We start from the raw sequence: 11,730 nt of genomic DNA, 5'->3' as shown, positions 1-11,730 counted from the left end.
TTGCTATAAACAATATATATATACTAAGCTCAAGTATATAAAAACAATAGGAAAAATATCAATCCCCTCCTGAATGTTTTTAAAAGCCTTATCTAACCTTTATCCACTAAAATTTATTAGAAAAAAACTACCATAAACAAATGTACATAGATAAAAATTGGTTTAACACTAGTAGAAAAAACTAAACCGAAGGAAGCCAAGTGTTTTATATGAATTTTCATTTTTATCTGGGGAAATTATTACATTTTTAATATTTTTGCAATTATCCAGGAAAATTCAGGGAAGTAGAAACCTTGCTATATTTCTTTTATTACAAAATCAACTCATTACTATTATTATTAATATATGTAGTGATTTGACTCCTATGTCAGAACATTCTTATATGATTAAGTTCTAACAAGAATTGGATCAGGATGTTTTTTTTTCTAGCCAAAACATGGCTGGACTTAGAGTCAGATACAGATAATTAAATAAATAAAAATTATTGATGCTGAATTACAGTTATAAGATTTTTATTTTATTTTTTTTAAACTATAACAGGGTTTGGCAATGTTTATATTTGAAGATGAAGATTTACCAAAAAAACTCATTTGTGGGCCAGACATATAAACATTTATTATTAAATTAGCATTACTTAAATAAAAATCAATATATAACTATAAAAAATAAACACTTATTATAAAAAATCTCAACTCTAAATGCTATGCAATCTTTTTACAAAGCTAAAAAATACATTGCAAGTATGAGGTTTCTGAACACAGTAGTTTATTGTTTATTTTAAATGCTAGTTATTAGGAAGTAACTAAATTTAATCAAATAATTTTTTTTATGTTTATTGACTTAAAATTTTATCAAATTCGTCCTAGATTAGGGGTAGAAAACAAACAGCCTAGGGCAGAATTTTTCCCGCAACTATTTTATTAATTATAAAATTTTATACTATACAAATAAATTTCAAATACATAAATAAAAATTTACAAATAAAATATATTATAGTTTGGGAGTAAACTTTGGTGCTAATTTTATGGCTATGTTGCTATAATTTGGTAGTTGAAAAATTAAAAAACTTATTTTTAAATCAAAGTTCATGTCTAATAAATTCACCTGTTATATACTTCCACAACAGAATCATCAGCTAGAGAAGTTATCCAACCCTAATAAGAACATAAAAATATATATAAAGCAGACTTGATTTGGGAATAAAACAAAATTAATTGATATGTCATGAAAAAAGGAAGCAAAATTACAATGGATCAATTACCATGCTTTTAGTGAAAGAATATTATATTTTAATTTTTATAATTTGTATTTTATATATTTTGTAGGCTGAAAAATATTTTTTAAAATAATTAAACACCTGGCCTTGAATTTTTCATTAAAAAGTTTTGTGACTTATACAGCAACAAGAAAATATTTATAATTACTTTCAACATTTAATATACATCAAACACAAACTCGAAAAATACCTAATACTATGGGTTGGCTTATACTTATTGGCTTACTTAGTTTTTTTGGGGAATTAAAAAAAATACAGTAAAATATTTTTAAAAGACATGTTGTTTCTACAAAAAACTGACTATTGTCATTTTAATGAACTTGATCAAGACCCTAGCAAAAATAAATATCTAGCTGAATCCAGTACATCACTTTATAAAAGCTAGCTTTGAACTTTGAAAGTTAGCTTACAAGTTAAGAATATATTATAGTTTAATTTTTTTTTTCAAATACATTTTCTTTAGTATTCTTTTTTTATACAGTAAAAAAATTATGAACTCAAATGTGATTACTTAAAGAAACACTGATTTTAAGGAAAATTTTATTTTAAATTAGCATTCTAAGTTATGTGTTTCATATGAAAAATTTAATGATTATGTAAAATATTCAAACAACAATTGCGTAAAAATAAAATAAAACTGTTTTATTTCCTTTTTTTATATTATGTTATCTGAAGATAACCTTAACTACTTGTTTTTATATTCAATTAAATAGTTTTAATTCAATTAAAAAATAACAATGAATAAAACAAAAAACTTTTATTTTTAAAACTTTAGCTACCATTAATACTTTAATAAAAAAAACTTCAATGCATTCATAAAAAATGTTTTTTTAATATTTTATAAAAAACTTTTAAACTGTTTTATATAAATCACTATAATATAATAGAATAATATATAATATAGGTGCTTATGAAACCAAACTTATCAAAAAACTCAAGTTTTTAACTTTAAAATTTTCAAAATTGTTAGTAGGTGTATATATAATTTAATTTAATAATCTAACAAGTTTAATTAAGTATTTAAAGTATTGCTACTGTTTAACTTAAAGCAAAACAACCAGCATAAGTAATGGCAAAAAGTCTAAAAGATTTTACACCTTTTCTGTATTATTTTTAACTTAGACTTTTACATGATTAGTTTTATTTTAAATTACTAAGAGTATGATTGTAAAAATATGCTTCCACACTTAATGTTTATCAAAACTTTTCAAAAAATATAAAAAAAACTTTAATAACACCAAACAACATTGAAGATTTTAAATATATTCAAATATTTAATATATTTATTTATATATTTGAATATTCAAAACTTTATGTAAGCCAATTCCGTTTTGATTGATGGTAAAGCTGTATATTTGGCCTTACATGATACAAGCTTTTTACCTTGCTGTATTGTGCCACAAAGTTCAGTATTTAATCCTTTACAGTTTTTAATTGATATTGATGATTTGCAGAGCGGTACTACTAAAGTGTAAAATTCTTAAATTTGTTTTACTGACAAAAATATAGCTAGAGTGAACTAAAACTAGCCTGATTAAGATTGAGTAACATTTAAAATAAAATGGTATACTATCTTTAGAACAGTGTAAATTGTATTAGTTTTCAAATTTTTAGTGTGCACAGAAAAATTTACAGCACAAAGTCCTGTTTAAAATCAGTCTTGTTTTTTAGTCATTTAAGTTATAATATACTACACATAAATTCAACTAAATCTTTAAAAAGTAATTTCTTTTTATAAAAAGTTAAAATTAAACTACTTAGTTAAACTATCTACTGTACATAAAACTTTTACCAGTGGTACACTGTTCACAAAATTTAATTATGTTAAGAATCACTACTTTCAGCTTAAATAAAGACACTTCTTTTATGAGAAAAGTTAAAGTGCCGTCCTGAATAACAACTTTAATTCTGGCAGAGTTACTGCTAATGTAGATTTGCTATTGAAGACTTTTAAATCTCTTTATTATTTTAAATCAATCTATACAGAAACTATGAAATCACAATAAAAGAAGTCAAGAATTTTATTTTTAGCAAAATTATTTCACATATGTTTATGTAGATGTTTACAAATCATTGTTTAAGTTTCATCTATAAATTTTTTTTTTAGAAAATTGGGTTTGTGTGATTATAACTACTAATTGATAGACTTAAAATAAAAAAACTGAATTAACAAATGTCTTCAACAATACCTATGAATTTTTTCATTAATATTTATGCAGCTACTATGCCAAAAATAAGTGCCTGATAGGGTAAGGGTCTTAATGATGGCTTTGAAAAATCTCAAAGTTGAATTTTGCAAGATCTAAACCCAGTGGTCAACACATCAGAAAACGTTTATAGTTGCAGAGGCGAGACTGAGTTCTGATGTTTTTCTACCTTTAAAAAAATTTATATACAATAAAAATAAGTATTTTATTTTCAACCAGAACTGTCCTCTGAAGCAGGTGTATCCTTAGTGAGTGACAAATATTTTTTTTCATTAGGTATAACAAATTAATATGACTGATTTTTTTTAGGCAGACTGATGTATAACATTTATTATGTCTAAATGTTATTGAGTAATACCATGTGTTGTTTTGTTTATTCCATACCATGTGGTTTTTTTTAACTTTAAGTTTGATACTATAAATTTTATAGTAATATTTTTTTTATATTTAAACATCAGTATCTTGTCCTGGATAAGACGTTAAGCTGTATCCAAGTGGTGTACAACTAGGTTTTTTTCTTTTGAAATAGACTACTATAATTATGGCTGTTGGTAAAAACAAGAGGCTTGCCAAAGGCAAAAAGGGTGGCAAAAAGAAGATTGTCGACCCCTTCACCAAGAAGGACTGGTATGATGTCAAAGCCCCAAGCATGTTCAACTGCCGCCAAGTTGGAAAGACTTTGGTTTCCAGGACTGTAGGAACCAAGATTGCTTCTGATGGTCTTAAGGGACGCGTCTTTGAATGCAACCAGGCTGATCTCCATCTCGATGAGACCACCTACAGGAAATTCAAACTCATCTGTGAGGATGTCCAGGGCAAACACTGCCTCACCAACTTCCACGGAATGAGCTTGACCCCTGACAAGCTTTGCTCCATGATGAAGAAGTGGCAGACCATGATCGACTGCCACGTCGACGTCTCCACCACCGACGGCTACAAGTTCCGCGTCTTCTGCGTTGGCTACACCCACAAGAGGCCCAACCAGATCAAGAAGACCTCCTACGCTCAGTCCACCCAGGTCCGCCAAATCCGCGCCAAGATGACCGAGATCATCATGCGCGAGGTGAGCACCTGCGACCTGAAGTCGTTCGTGCAGAAGCTTCTGCCCGACTCCATCGCCAAGGACATCGAGAAGGCCGCCCACGCCGTCTACCCCCTCCACGACGTCCACATCAGCAAGGTCAAGTGCCTGAAGAAGCCCAAGCTTGACTTGACCCACCTGATGGAGATGCACGGAGAAGGCAAGTCTTCCGGCAACACCGCATCGCAGGCAGCTGGATCAGCCGCCGAGGGAGCAGTAGTCTCGAGGAGCGACGACTACGAGCCCCCAGTACAGGAAGCCGTTTAAAAGCATATTTGAGTGTGTTTTGTAGGCAAATTAGAACGAATAAACATACACCAGGTCCTAGAACAAACTATTTCTAGTGTTTTTTTTTTTGTCATTCAAAAAAATATTCTTATACTATACCCTTTTCAATGATAAATGTTTTATGGGAAATACAGAACTCACTACACTTAAAGTTTTAGTTTGTTGACCATATTTAGGAGCTTATATTTTTCTATATTTTATATATTTGATAAGATAGATTGTTCATTAATAAACTTTTATAACTATTTTATTGTTGTTTTTACTTAAGGGGAATTATAGTCTTTAACTAAATTGGAGATTCTTCAAGGTGTATTCTTTATTGATGGTGCTTAAGATTAACAAATAACAGCTATCAAAGTTAAGAGTATAAGACGTTTAAATAAAACTTCCTAATAGTTTAATCATTTGTTTAAAACAAATATCATTTTAATTATTTCAAGTGTGAGTAATGTTTAAAGTAGTACCTTATAGCTTTAAACTGGTTCGTTCGATTAAAGCTTTTCATATTTGTGGTGTAAAATTATTGTTTATTGAACAAACGAAAAAATGCTAGAAAAGAATTTGATCAAAGGACTTGAACAAAAACGTTTGAATTTTTAAATGCTATGTTTAAGTTTAGTAGCTCTGCTTTAACTCATGCTTTTGACAAAAACTTTTGAAAATCTATTAGTGACACTACAGCTATAAACAAACAAAGTAATTATTTTCCTGTTTTTAGAAAACAGTCAATTAATGCGTATATAAACTTACTGTAAAATATAACTTTACTTCAAGCACTATTGTCGTTTTATACAGCTTAGACGAGCAATATTTCGATACAGTTGCAATGTTAAATATATTTGTTTCTACTTCAAACAGTACCTACCGACCGGGACCGACTACTGATAAAACTTCCGTGCTTCCTAAGTAAAACAAAATCAATAGATATGATCAGTTTCGTCCAGGCAAAAGTTACGAGCTAATGTCTGACATACTTTCGATTGTAAAATTTTACTAGATCTAGTTGACTATTGTAAAGATTATATATAATTACAAATTTTTAGTAAACACATATATATATATACATACCTATTTTAGCTTCTATTCTTTTCATACGGTATTTTTTTACAGAGCTCCATTGAAGTATGTTAACACACAGAAACATATGTTAGTGTAATATAGAAAGGTTATTGTATAAATTTGTTATTATTACAATTTCAAGTGAACTTGTTTCGCTAGGATCTTTACAAGCAAACGCTTAAATTTGTATATTGAATAGTTATCTGTAGTTACATTCATTTAATAAATTAGTTAAAGTTATACAAAATGATACTTTAAGTGTTTGTTTAGTATGGATTCCAGTGTGTAACCTTTAATGATATAAAAATTTCCACCTGATTAAAACTACGATCATTTTTCTAAAAATTAACGAATTAACCATAAAACATTATAACCAACTGTGTTTTTAAACTTACGTCAAACAAAACATTTCTTAAGTTCTATATGTTACAAAAATATCAAAAACTTTTTTCTATTTTTACGGAGGTAGTAAAATTTTTTAGTAAATATTATAAATCATCTCAATAGTTGAGCAACAACTCGTAAAAACCAATAGTTAATAAATAAAAAGAAATTATAAACAAATTTCGCTTTGTACCATCGAGTTTGTATTACTTTTAAAGTGGAAAGGTTCTTCTTAAAAACTTGTTGTAATTAAGAAAAAAATCGTTAAATAGATTGCTATTAGTTTTGTGCTTGAGCCAAAAACCTTGTAAAAGCTTAATAAAAATGAAATTAAACACTAAAAATTAAACTGGTGGACTTTCGATGGACATTTAAAAACTTCCACAGCAGACTGTGTAAAAATAGTAAAATAAACGTTGTACATGTTTATAAATGCGTTATATATTTCTAAACTGATGTACAGTACTTATACTATAATACTAACAACAAAATTATAAGTAGTAATTAATAAATCATAAAAAGTATTTTGTAATTTTTTTTTTGTTTGAAGTATTGTATTAAACTATTGCATTAACTTAAATGAAATTAGATTTTTTTGATTTTTTTCAGTGACTTTAAGTTTTGTTAATATTTTCTTGATACTTGGCTTAAAATTGCAATTTTAGATAGTTTTCAATTCCATTTAGATAAATTTCAAGATTTATATATGTTTAAACTTTTTATCAAAAAGCTCTTAATTCAGTTAACTTTTTTTTGACTCATTATACTAACTTAATACAATTCGTTTGAAAATTGGTACTAGTTATACCTAATTATACACTGATAAGCTTGAATTTTCGAATATGTAACATTTTAGTTTTTTGTTATGATTTTCATGCATGAATGAGTTTTTAAATAACATTATAAATAAGCAAAATTGTTATGTGCAGTTTAGTATTTTATTTGACTTGAAGAGGTCGCAATTTTTTGTCACCGAAACCCGGTTGTGAATAAAATATTTAATTTGCACATCTTTATTTATGTTTTTTTTTTACTAAATTAATGTAAACATACCATTATAGAATATATGTATAACTAGACTTAATTTTTTTGTCTACTAAATTGTTGATATGTTTGATATATACCTCTTAACATGATTTTAAAAACAATATACATTAATACTTGCTACGTGTGCCAACGCATCGCAAAGCCCAACATAAGAAAAACCGCACTCAAAAGCAAAAGGTAAACTTTTTGGCATCGCAAGTTCTCTACAAAGAAAAACGAACAGATTACATAACAAAAAGTATAGCAATGTGCTTTAATGCGCACCGAGGCACGCAATAAATTAACATCAAAAATCACATCTCCGTTGTACCGCCAACGTACCGAAAGAGCGAGTTTGTCCAAAGAGAGAATAGAACAAAAAGCGATACCAGACAGTGCAGCAGCATCTCAAGTAGTGGATGCCTCGTAATGGTAATCGCGAACCGTTCCTGGTGTACAAATAAGTGTTTACACTTATTTAAAATAAATCAGTTATAAGCATTGTTTGAAATTTGAATTTGGAGTTGTTATGAAGGTTGCATTTAAAATGTTTTGAATTTGTTTTATATTTTACATCTATGAACTACAACTGTAAAGCTAAATTTCTTCAAAAACTTCACGAAAAAATTAGCTAAATTTTATACAGCTTAAGAATACAAAAAAAAAACTTTATTATAAAACTTTAAAAAAATATCAACTTCTATAAACCACATATATTGTTAAGTACGTATTTTATCACTAACTTATAGAAAATCTACTTGGTATAAAATTTAATTTTACTGATTTAATAAATAAAAGCTTATATTTATAAAGTTTATAGTTTGTTTATTATAATCTAAACTTTACTGTTTGGTCTAATTAAAAAAGTGCTTAAATCTAGTTTGTTGCATGGCGTAGCAAACAAAAACTGTTTTTGTATAATTAATAGTCGCAGTTTAAACAATTTCCGAGTAATGAAGTTAAAATCATATGAAATTAATTTTTAATAAAAATTTACATAGCAACTAAAGTTCGATCAAAAACTTAAATAAAATAACATAATAAAATTCACAGCTTGATTGGTACTAACCATGAAAGACTTAATTAAATATCAATAATTAATAAACTTCGTAAAATGTCTAAATCAAAAAACAGTAAAGCATCTTTAAAGACACCAATAAAAAATGAAGCAAGTAAAACTTCATCTAAAAAAGAAAAAAGTAAAGCATCTATAAAAACCAAAGAAAAAAGTAAAACCCGTAAGGGCTCGATAAGATCACTACTTAGTACAACTAAAAAAAATACTAAAAATAAAAATTCTGACGAAAAATCTTTGAAAAACAAATCTAGTAAAAATGTTTCAAAAGTAAGCTCATCAGATTCTCCGGAAAGGAAAAATACTGAGCTATCACAATCAAAAACTAACAATCAAAATGAAAAGCATGAAGCTGAAAAACCTAATCATTCAAACAATAAGTCTAGTAATGACATTCAAAAGAATAAGTCCACTAATTCAGCTTCAAAAAATAAACCTAGTAATGCTAATCTAAAAAATAAGTCTACTACTTCAGTGTCAAAAAGTAAATCTAAAAATGACATCCAAAAGAATAAGTCTACTAATTCAGTTTCAAAAAATAAGTCTAGTAATGACATTCAAAAGAATAAGTCTACTACTTCTGTTTCAAAAAATAAGTCTAGTAATGAAACTCCAAATAATAAGTCTACTACTTCTGTGTCAAAAAATAAGTCTAGTAATGAAATTCAAAAGAATGAGTCTACTAATTCATTTTCACAAAATAAACCTAGTGAAGACATTCCAAAAAAGCATTCTAATAATTCAATTTCACAAAACAAGTCTGATAAAAATCTTTCACAAAGCTCTATTAAAAACAAACCTTCACCTAAAAAATCACAAAATGAGTTGGAAAAAAAGTCTTCGCAAAACTCTGCTCAAAGTAAACTGGATACTATTCCTGAAAATTTGTCTGATAAATCAGAGAGCAAAAGTAAACTTTCAGACAAGATCGACTTAGAAAACATATTCCCCGTTTTAGGCAGTTGTGATATTTCTCCCTTGGGAGAGATCATCGATCGTATTGATCAAAGAAACATTGGAAGGTCTAACACTTGTGACAGATTTCCGTACAATCGAAAAAGATCTCTTGTTGATATGGCAAACGAGGTGGATAGTAAGACTAACGACAAAAATCCACCCAGTCAAAGTAAAAACAGTATAAAAAGTTCAGACGACAAAAAAAGCTTGCCGTCTGAAAACACTTCCAAATTAAAAAACGACCTGGCTAATGTGGATTCTAAAGATGATTATTCCGAGTCCAGCGGTGAGCTTTATACATCAGACTCTATATTTTCAGTGAACAGCGTAAAAAGTTCGAGCTCAAACAAAGTGGTCAGCTTGTTCGACGTTTTCAACATTGAAACAGATGAAAAAGTCGATGAGCTTTTCGAGAGAATCGAAAGGGAAGAATGCAACAAGCTCGCGGCCTTGCAAGCTCAAGCTCTACGCAATCGACCCAAGGGTGCCAAAGACGACGCGCCTTGTTCGATTGAAGAAAATTGGAACAACAAAAGAATTCAAGAGAGGGAAGCTATGGAAAAAGAAGAAAAGGAAAAGAAGCTGATCAAGCACGACAGGAACGGCATCAGGTCGGAATTCTTCGGAACTGCCATGCCGAGAGATTGCGCCATCAACAAGTTTTATGACAAGCTTCAGTCGAAGATAGTCGGCAGCACTTGCACCGATAACTTGTTTCATTTATCCGACAAGCTCATGGACGAGCTGAAAAGCGTCAACAGGGTGAACCACTTCAAAAACAGCCAGCAGGCGAGGGTTCGTCTCGACCAGTTCTGCGATGAGTTTCACCATCTAAAGGCCGAGGGAAGGCTGCAAATAACGAACAGCGCCACTAATCAGATGTTTGAAAACCTTCCGTTTGATTCCGATGACAAAACAGTCGATTTTCAGTCGCCAACCTCAACGAAAAACACTTTAAGTCAGAAAGCGTTAAAAGACGATTACAAAAAGTATTGTAACAGTAGTGATCCGAACGAAAACTTTATGAACTCTTTAGTTGAACAAATTAGTACCTTATCTAAGGGGATCAAAAAGAAGGTTAAAAAAGAAAAGTATATTCCAGAAGAACCCATTGATTCCAAAAACATATTTTATTCTGATACCAGAAACAGCTACAACAAACAAAATGACTCAGTTGAAAAGTTGTCGAAAAACAGAAAAAAATCTAACTGTAGCTTTGTTTCAGACACAAACACTCTGAAGAGTCGAAAGTCAGTTTGCTTTCAGCTTTGCAGAGACAACAGTGACCCACGAATTGTTTTCCCAGGAAAATGCAAACAAAATAGAAAAACTTATTCTTCGAAATCTAAGTGTTCCAGAATTATTTGTGATTCTGGCAGCGACGGTAGTTTTGAATACGAAATTGTAAGAACATAAACTTTTGTTTGCCTCTAATAAATCTTTATTTGGTTTTAATTTTTGTACTCTTATACTATTATGATTTTAACATTATGAGTTCACAAGTGTATGTTTTAGCTTTTAGACGATCTTTTATTACTTAGTGTATTTAATAAAAAAATGAAACTTATTTTGTTATTATAATTTAAAAAAAGACAGTCTATGTTAGTTTTTCAACACAGCTTACAAAGTTCTTACAAATTAATTAAACAAACTTTGAGTTCGACTAAACGAGTTTAGAACTATAACATGGTCTATGATAAAGTTTTAATATTTAAAATCATTTACGAAACACGTATTATATTTAATCAGACGTTCAAGGATAGTTTTTACTGACATACGAAAGTTAAAATAAAATATAATTAAAACCAAAAAATTTTCAAAAAAAAGCACAACAGCCGAAAGCTAAATACTCAAATTTCAAAATTTCGTTTGTATACTTTTTGTTTGGTGTAACAAGTTTCCAAAAACTATAACAAATTGTTACTTGTTAAATTAGATTTTTTTAACCTTCTTTTAATATAAATTTTATAAAACTATAAGTCTTTATTGTCACCATAATCATTTACTTTAGCAATAAACTTGTTATTTTAATTTTTACTGTAATATGCAAAAGTGGTATATGTATAAAATAAGAGTTGCATAATAAAGTAACTTGTAGTATAACACATTTCATTGGAAAACAAAGTTTAAGAATATATCAAGAACTACAGATGTATTTCATAATATATATTTAATTTTTTTTCTATTTAAATAATTTTGTGTAACTGCTATTTTTCGTTTAGATACCAGAAAACAAAAAGCAACTCTTCTTAGCGTATATGCGCGAACGCTAACTCTAAAGAACAAGTAGAACATTCTTTTTTAAAATCTAAATCTTGCAGTAAGAAACTTACCCAAAATCCATTAGCATAAATTATGTTGGATGATACGTTTAAAT

The 11,730-nt window shown here is 28.7% G+C and overlaps 1 pseudogene; it reads left to right on the top strand.

Annotated features, from left to right (window-relative positions):
• The first annotated feature begins 4,005 nt into the window (after positions 1–4,005).
• On the top strand, positions 4,006–4,872 carry LOC145834051 (small ribosomal subunit protein eS1 pseudogene; annotated as a pseudogene).
• Positions 4,873–11,730: the final 6,858 nt, after the last annotated feature.

The sequence above is a fragment of the Thalia democratica genome, chromosome 4, assembly GCF_965202585.1.
Source record: "Thalia democratica chromosome 4, ktThaDemo2.hap1.1, whole genome shotgun sequence".
Classification (NCBI taxonomy): domain Eukaryota; kingdom Metazoa; phylum Chordata; class Thaliacea; order Salpida; family Salpidae; genus Thalia; species Thalia democratica.
This window is presented reverse-complemented; position numbering and strand designations above follow the sequence as displayed.